The sequence below is a fragment of the Cherax quadricarinatus genome, chromosome 28 (genome assembly GCF_038502225.1).
Source record: "Cherax quadricarinatus isolate ZL_2023a chromosome 28, ASM3850222v1, whole genome shotgun sequence".
NCBI classification, from domain to species: Eukaryota; Metazoa; Arthropoda; class Malacostraca; order Decapoda; family Parastacidae; genus Cherax; species Cherax quadricarinatus.
Window position 1 is genome coordinate 6640702 of NC_091319.1, and position 8786 is coordinate 6649487.

The 8786-nt window shown below is 43.6% G+C and overlaps 1 protein-coding gene across 3 annotated transcripts in view; it reads right to left on the reverse strand.

Annotated features, from left to right (window-relative positions):
- The window catches only part of LOC128693257 (receptor-type tyrosine-protein phosphatase T), a 55282-nt gene extending 46729 nt beyond the window's left edge, over positions 1-8553 (reverse strand). For 2 of the 3 annotated variants that reach the window (XM_070089368.1, XM_053782820.2), the window contains exon 1: positions 8448-8553. The gene's annotated coding sequence lies outside the window, so the exon portion shown is untranslated. Of the gene's footprint in view, positions 1-8237; positions 8428-8447 lie in introns of those variants that run through there. The other variant, XM_053782819.2, reaches the window with a different exon arrangement.
- Between the last annotated feature and the right edge of the window lie 233 nt (positions 8554-8786).

Genomic DNA, 8786 nt, shown 5'->3' on the forward strand with positions numbered 1-8786 from the left:
TCCTCCTGATAATCTTCTCCATGACTTTGCACACAATACATGTCAGAGAGACAGGTCTGTAGTTTAGTGCCTCGTTTCTGTTTCCTTTCTTAAATATGGGGACTACATTAGCTGTCTTCCATTTCTCAGGTAGTTGCCCAGTTTCAAGGGATGTGTTGAAGATTGCGGTTAGAGGCACACACAGCATCTCTGCTCCTTCTCTAAGGACCCATGGGGAGATGTTGTCCGGTCCCATCGCCTTTGAGGTGTCAAGGTCACTTAAGAGCTTCTTCACCTCCTCCTCAGTTGTTCGTGTGTGTGTGCGTGTGCGCGCGCGCGCGCAAAACAGTCGCAGAGAGGCGATCCTAACAGTGCAAGACAAGCCACGGGGGGTGGAAAACCCCGTGGATTGTTATTGATTCAAACCACTTGTCCGTGGTCACAATAATATATATACTGCTTGTGGAGGCTGGTACACCAAACGGGGATAAGAATGAAATTATCTTAGTCACCCACTCCACCGTAAGTCCTCGGACCAAGAGTAACACACCTAGCTTGGCTGGGTGCTTCGTTCTTGTAGGATTGTGTGGTCCAGTGGGCTAAGGCGTCATGTGATTTTCGCTTACTACAAGGCAGGGCCAAAACGACATGGGTTCGAATCCTCGGCCAGTCGCAGTGTTGTTATTGATTCAATACCACTTGTCCGTGGTTACAATAACATATATATATATATATATATATATATATATATATATATATATATATATATATATATATATATATATATATTAGTTTTAAAGCAAATAACATACTGCGACTAGCCGAGGATCAAACCCGAGATATTTTAACCAGCCTCTCGAGAAGCTAAAATCCTCGACGCCTTAGTTCATTGTGCCACCATGCTTCAGATGTCAGGTGCCCAGTAAGTACACTTGATATGCCACTCCCAACGCTAGCCGGCTTCCAGGAACTATATCTGGTGCAATGCTGTGATGAACCACCTTTAATTTTACATTAGGGAGAGGGGAGGTTGAATCTCCAATGAGGATAATATTTGGTGTGGGGTTTTCAAGCATCTTCCTTATTTGATCAGTGAATTCCTCAGCCGTTGTTGACCTTGGTTTACATACGTGGATAATTATTAAGCTCATTGTTTTCGCTTTAATACCTTGAACTTCTACTGTATCATTTGATGAATTCAACAGTGTTGTGCAACAAAAAGTATCACACACATTTAGTCTATTCCTTCCTGTGACCTATAAATTGCCACATAGAGATTTTTATCGTTATCTCACCGTCCAGAACATCCCTTGCGTGTTTCTATGAATGCTGCAAACACACCATTCGCTTTTTGTGAGGAGCCCACTATTATAACTCATATTTATTTGATATCAAACCCTGGATGTTTGCATAAAGGAAGCAGGATTTACCATTTGAAATGTTCTGGTTTTGTGTAGGTTTTGTTAGTACTACTGGTAATATCCCACCTAGTATGGCACCTGGTGTACATATCATGGTTTCTCCAGTATTGATTGTACACTTGTTTGTTGAGTGTATGACTGTGCACATCTGTACCGCCTGTTGCTCTTCTCTGTTTATTCCCTTTTCTGCATCTCCTCTTTTCTCTCTTTAAAAAAAGAATACTGTTCATTTTTCATACCCCTTCTTTCTCGGTAACGCCACGTTCCTCTCATTTGGTAGTCGGGACAGGTGCGGTCATAACACTGTGCTACAGTGAGGTTTTGCACATCTTTGGATGGAAGTACCTGTATTCCCTTTTTAAAGCGACAATTCCCCTTCCCTAGCATATTTGAACATTTTCTGGTGTGTTGATACCACCATTCTCTCCCGTAAAATCACATCCCTTTAGCGTATTATTTGCAGATGCTTTTAATGCCTACATTTTCTGTGGTAGACTCAGTCTATCTTTCTGAGAGGTTTTCTGGAATCTCTTCCTTTCCCTGAGCATATTTTTCCAGGTTCCATCCCTTGTTTTCTTGCTACTGTCGTCTCTTCCTCCTTTGTATTTTGCTCACAGTTTTGCATCCTTATTTAGTAACTAAGTTTATTCAGGTATACACAAATACAGTTACATAGATTATCATACATAGCAGCATGTGTAGAGAACTTAAGATTACCCAAAAAAAGTCAAACAAAGTGACTTATTTCCCTTCTTCTTTCCTGTCCCGAGTATTATTTTTATTAAATTAACGGGGAGCGATAAACCCGTAGGGTCATATAGAGCCTGGGGGAATGGAAGGCAATCAGACTCGATTCAAGGAATTAGAGGGCGGATCCAGTACCATGGATCAAGAGACTCCTCACCAGCATCAGGGAACCTTCCTGGAGAGTTTCCTCTACATACTATCTACTTCAGCTCTGTACTCCAAACATGTATCTTCCCAGTCTTTGTATATTTCTGGCAAGTCCCCTCAGGAAATTCCTTATATTATCTAAGTTTTTAATTTTAAATACTTCCCATGTACCTGTCCAACTTTCCATCTCTCTAGGGCGAATCCAGAAACACGTTTCCCATTCTAGGTCATGTTCGGTACCTTATATTTTAGCAAAGTAACTGTCAAAATTTTGAGGACCAGTCCCTGGACCCATTATTGTCCTTTGTAATCTTTGACTATTCATTACCTTTGTAACTTGCCATGATTGTGACCAGATCTACCTGGAGTTCATTACCTTTGTAACTAGTTCAGCTATCATAACTTTGGGGTCCAGTCCCTGGACCCATTATGTACCTTCGTAATCTTTTGACTACCGCCCACAGGATGGGTATGGGGTGCATAATAAAGATATTAAACTAAACTAACGCCCACAGGGTAAATATGGGGGTACGTAATAAAGACGGTAAATCAATGTAAATCTTAGCGGAATTAAGCTTTGTTCATGAAACGTGAATTTTTTGCGCCATATATACCAGTCAGTACTCCTGGAGTACACACACCACAGTCGGTACTCCTGGAGTATACACATCAGTCAGTACGCCTGGAGTACACACATCACAGTCAGTATGCCTGAAGTACACACATCACAGTGAGTACGCCTGGATTACACACATCACAGTGAGTATGCCTGGAGTACACACATCACAGTCAGTACGCCTGGAGTACACACATCACAGTCAGTACGCCTGGAGTACACACATCACAGTCAGTACGCCTGGAGTACACACATCACAGTCAGTACGCCTGGAGTACACACATCACAGTCAGTACGCCTGGAGTACACACATCGCAGTCAGTACCCCTGGAGTACACACATCGCAGTCAGTACCCCTGGAGTACACACATCGCAGTCAGTACCCCTGGAGTACACACATCGCAGTCAGTACCCCTGGAGTACACACATCGCAGTCAGTACCCCTGGAGTACACACATCGCAGTCAGTACCCCTGGAGTACACACATCGCAGTCAGTACCCCTGGAGTACACACATCGCAGTCAGTACCCCTGGAGTACACACATCGCAGTCAGTACCCCTGGAGTACACACATCGCAGTCAGTACCCCTGGAGTACACACATCGCAGTCAGTACCCCTGGAGTACACACATCGCAGTCAGTACCCCTGGAGTACACACATCGCAGTCAGTACCCCTGGAGTACACACATCGCAGTCAGTACCCCTGGAGTACACACATCACAGTCAGTACCCCTGGAGTACACACATCACACTCAGTACCCCTGGAGTACACACATCACAGTCAGTACCCCTGGAGTACACATTACCTGGAGTTTTACCTGGAGAAAGTTCCGGGGGTCAACGCCCCCGTGGCCCGGTCTGTGACCAGGCCTCCTGGTGGATCAGAGCCTGATTAACCAGGCTGTTACTGCTGGCTGCACGCAAACCAACGTACGAGCCACAGCCCGGCTGATCAGGAACCGACTTTAGGTGCTTGTCCAGTGCCAGCTTGAAGACTGCCAGGGGTCTATTGGTAATCCCCCTTATGTATGCTGGGAGGCAGTTGAACAGTCTCGGGTCCCTGACACTTATTGTATGGTCTCTTAACGTGGTAGTGACACCCCTGCTTTTCATTGGGGGGATGTTGCATCGTCTGCCAAGTCTTTTGCTTTCGTAGTGAGTGATTTTCGTGTGCAAGTTCGGTACTAGTCCCTCTAGGATTTTCCAGGTGTATATAATCATGTATCTCTCCCGCCTGCGTTCCAGGGAATACAGGTTCAGGAACCTCAAGCGCTCCCAGTAATTGAGGTGTTTTATCTCCGTTATGCGCGCCGTGAAGGTTCTCTGTACATTTTCTAGGTCAGCAATTTCACCTGCCTTGAAAGGTGCTGTTAGTGTGCAGCAATATTCCAGCCTAGATAGAACAAGTGACCTGAAGAGTGTCATCATGGGCTTGGCATCCCTAGTTTTGAAGGTTCTCATTATCCATCCTGTCGTTTTTGTAGCAGATGCAATTGATACAATGTTATGGTCCTTGAAGGTGAGATCCTCCGACATGATCACTCCCAGGTCTTTGACGTTGGTATTTCGCTCTATTTTGTGGCCAGAATTTGTTTTGTACTCTGATGAAGATTTAATTTCCTCGTGTTTACCATATCTGAGTAATTGAAATTTCTCATCGTTGAACTTCATATTGTTTTCTGCAGCCCACTGAAAGATTTGGTTGATGTCCGCCTGGAGCCTTGCAGTGTCTGCAATGGAAGACACTGTCATGCAGATTCGGGTGTCATCTGCAAAGGAAGACACGGTGCTGTGGCTGACATCTTTGTCTATGTCAGATATGAGGATGAGGAACAAGATGGGAGCGAGTACTGTGCCTTGTGGAACAGAGCTTTTCACCGTAGCTGCCTCGGACTTTACTCTGTTGACTACTACTCTGTGTTCTGTTAGTGAGGAAATTATAGATCCAGCGACCGACTTTTCCTGTTATTCCTTTAGCACGCATTTTGTGCGCCATGGTCACACTTGTCGAAGGCTTTTGCAAAGTCTGTATATATTACATCTGCATTCTTTTTGTCTTCTAGTGCATCTAGGACCTTGTCGTAGTGATCCAATAGTTGAGACAGACAGGAGCGACCTGTTCTAAACCCATGTTGCCCTGGGTTGTGTAACTGATGGGTTTCTAGATGGGTGGTGATCTTGCTTCTTAGGACCCTTTCAAAGATTTTTATGATATGGGATGTTAGTGCTATCGGTCTGTAGTTCTTTGCTGTTGCTTTACTGCTCCCTTTGTGGAGTGGGGCTATGTCTGTTGTTTTTAGTAACTGTGGGACGACCCCCGTGTCCATGCTCCCTCTCCATAGGATGGTAAAGGCTCGTGATAGGGGCTTCTTGCAGTTCTTGATGAACACGGAGTTCCATGAGTCTGGCCCTGGGGCAGAGTGCATGGGCATGTCATTAGTCATTGCCCCTGGAATACACACATCACAGTCAGTACCCCTTGAGTACACACATCACAGTCAGTACCCCTGGAGTACACACATCACAGTCAGTACCCCTGGAGTACACACATCACAGTCAGTACCCCTGGAGTACACACATCACAGTCAGTACCCCTGGAGTACACACATCACAGTCAGTACCCCTGGAGTACACACATCACAGTCAGTACTCCTGGAGTACACAGTGTTAATTACCGTGTGGTGGTCGTTCTGTACCTCAGTAATGTATCTCCAACAATATTATTATAGTTACAGGAGTTTATGTAATATGTTACTCTTGTTACGAGTTCCCCGGGGTTCTTGGCTACCAGTGAAGGGCTTTTGATCTAGGGAGTCTGAACTACCCCTCCCCTTTCTTGGAGCGAACCTGACTATTTCTAATTCCGCCAGGCTCCGTATGGCCCTTACGAGTTTAGGCCTTCCTTATGAATCTAATAATTAAAAAAAAACTAACATCGCTGCCACACTTAGATATTACATAATTACATTAAAGAAACAAACGATAGAGATTACATTATTATGTTAAACATAGAGATTACATAATTATATTGACAAAGCAGCAAACAATAGAGCAGTTATATATGTATAGAGTATATGTGTACTCCATACATGTGTAAACAGTTCTGTGATGACGTAATTACACTAATTACGCGATGATAATAAGTACCTTGTTAGTCAAACATCCCCTGCTGACAGTCGCTCATGACAGCCATAGTTACTAGCTTAATAGTGACGACTTCCCTCCCTGACAGCTGATTAACCTCAAACTCACGTCTTTGACAGCTTTCGTTGACAGTCCTGTCAGTCTTCATTGACAGTCCTGTCAGTCTTCATTGACAGTCCTGTCAGTCTTCATTGACAGTCCTAACAGTCTTCATTAACAGTCCTGACAGTCTTCATTAAAAGGCCTGCCAGTCTTCATTGACAGTCCTGTTAGTCTTAATTAAGAGTCCTGATAGTCTTCATTAACAGTCCTGGCAGTTTTCTTTCATTTGACAGTGCACTTATGAAATTACTTCTTGTCGGGCAGGGCATAAAATCAAAACTGGACAGGCTTCACTAATAGTCTGGACAGCCCTCGCTCACAGCATTTATAACCCCCCACTCGCCGGATTAATAGTCCTTGCTGACAGTATTGTCAAGCCTACTCACAGACTTGACAGTCTTTGCTGACAGTTGATAACCCCACTTACAGTCCTCGCCAACAACACTGATAAGCTCACTCACAAACTTTACAGTCCACTCTAAATGTATTGATTACCCTGTTCACAACTTTGACAGTACTTGCTGACAGCATTGGCAACCTCACTCATAGGTTGGACAGTTTTCGCTAACAAGCTTGACAGTCTTCCCTGACGGCATTGATAGCCTCCACTTCTACAGCAATGGGTTCAAGTTGGACAAACTCAGATTTAGAAATGATAGAGTGAAGTATTTGGTAATAGAGTTGTGGATGAGTAGAACCCACTCCCAGATAGTGGAATGAAAACTTTGCATAGTTTTAAATATAAGGTGGACTGCTGCGCGAGTTGGTGTGGTACGTAGGTGAGAGCCTTTCCCAGTAGGTCTACCGCAGTGTTCCAATGTTCTGTTTATGTTCGCTGGCTTGATTGTTCTAGAGCTCTAGCTAACGGGATTGACAGTCTTTGACAGCATTAATAACCCACTCAGGCTTGGCAGTCTTCACTGACACAGTTGATTAATAGCCTCACTGGTAGCACTGACAACCTCATTATTTTGCTTGACAGTCCTCACTTACAGAATTGAAAGACTGGACAATCCTCGCTGACAGCATGCACAACCTCGCAGGCTTAACAGTCCTCACCTGCCGGCATTGATAACCTCAATGGAAGGCTTTACAATCCTCGCTGACAGCTTTTACATTATTCAAAGGCTTGACAGTCCTTTATAACAGGCTTGTTAGTCCTCACTAACAGGCTTGATAGTCCTTTATAACAGGCTTGTTAGACCTCACTAACAGGCTTGACTACTCGCTGGCGGCATTTTGATAACCTTACTCAACAATCCTCACAAAAGGTTGCAGCAGCTGGTTAAAAATGGGTGACATATATAGCAAACTGTAGTTAAAGCAATAGTAACTTAGATGTGTATACTTTAGTGACCCTCTGTATATTATTATGTACTGTATACTAGTGAGAACCATTTAAATTATATTGCCTATGTTTGACAGATTTTTTCATCTTAGTCCACTTTGAAAGATCTATCCAGTAGTTGTCTCTTTTCGTGTACACAGTTGGTTCCTTTGCGTTCTCCTAAACATATACGTTAAAAAAAATACAGATTTAATAGTACATATGCGACTTTCGTAAATATTCATTCATGTTTCACCACTTTTTATAAATGACGAAACATACAAAAGCGTGTTTTGTCATTCATAAAGAAAATTGAAAAGTATCCCTTAAATCATTGCTATTTTCATAAATGTTTATATTGTCAGTGTATAATTCTAAAGAAAAGACAAATATATGATATGGGGAAAAAAAATTGTAAGTACGTGCATAAGATGTGAGTTTTATCCTATCAAACACACCACTGGCCACGGTTCTCGATATCAACAGTGAATTCCTAATAATCTCCACTACTGCTAATAACCACCATGATTACTAAACATGATTGTATCATTCGCTTTTTGGTATATTAAGTTAGAAATGGTACTCATATAGAAAACGATGCAGGTTATAAGTTATATTAGTCATGCATGTCCCTTGAAGCAGGAGGGAAAAGGCCTACAGGACGTAGCCTACAGTGGTGGTGGCGAGAGGTGCATGGTAGGACCACCAGCTGTCACCACCTACATATCTATTACTACCTATCTACATCATTACCTCCTCTACCATTTTAACCCTGGCCACCGTCACAAATCTCTTTATCATGTTCGCTCTTTGTAAAGTGTCCCCAAAAAACGATTGTATGGACGTATCTTGTAGGGTCGCTCCAATGGCAGCCAGACCTAGCGAACCACTGTTTTATGGTGCCGAGGCAAGTGCTCGTAGTTGATGGCACCTGTGGGGCAGATGGGTGGTGGAGTGACCAACCTGTGATCCTCCTGAAGTACATATTAATAACCCGAGGTGTAGGAGCAAGGGAGAGAACTCGGATCACACGCACGCCACCGTCACCTGATCAATACTGCAGTCCTCCTGCCTCCCTCCTCTCATGCACCCTGCTGCTCTCTCTCTCTCACGCACGCACTCACGCATGCACGCACGCACTACATAAGGTATTAGAAAAGCTAAGAAAGAGAAGAGCTGAGTGCCTTAAAATAAATGGCTACATAAGGGAACCAGAATAGGGTTAGAGATGACAACTTTTATCACTCGTGACGGAAATAAATCATGACAGAAAAGGCTGAGTTCTCACCAAAGTAATAAAGA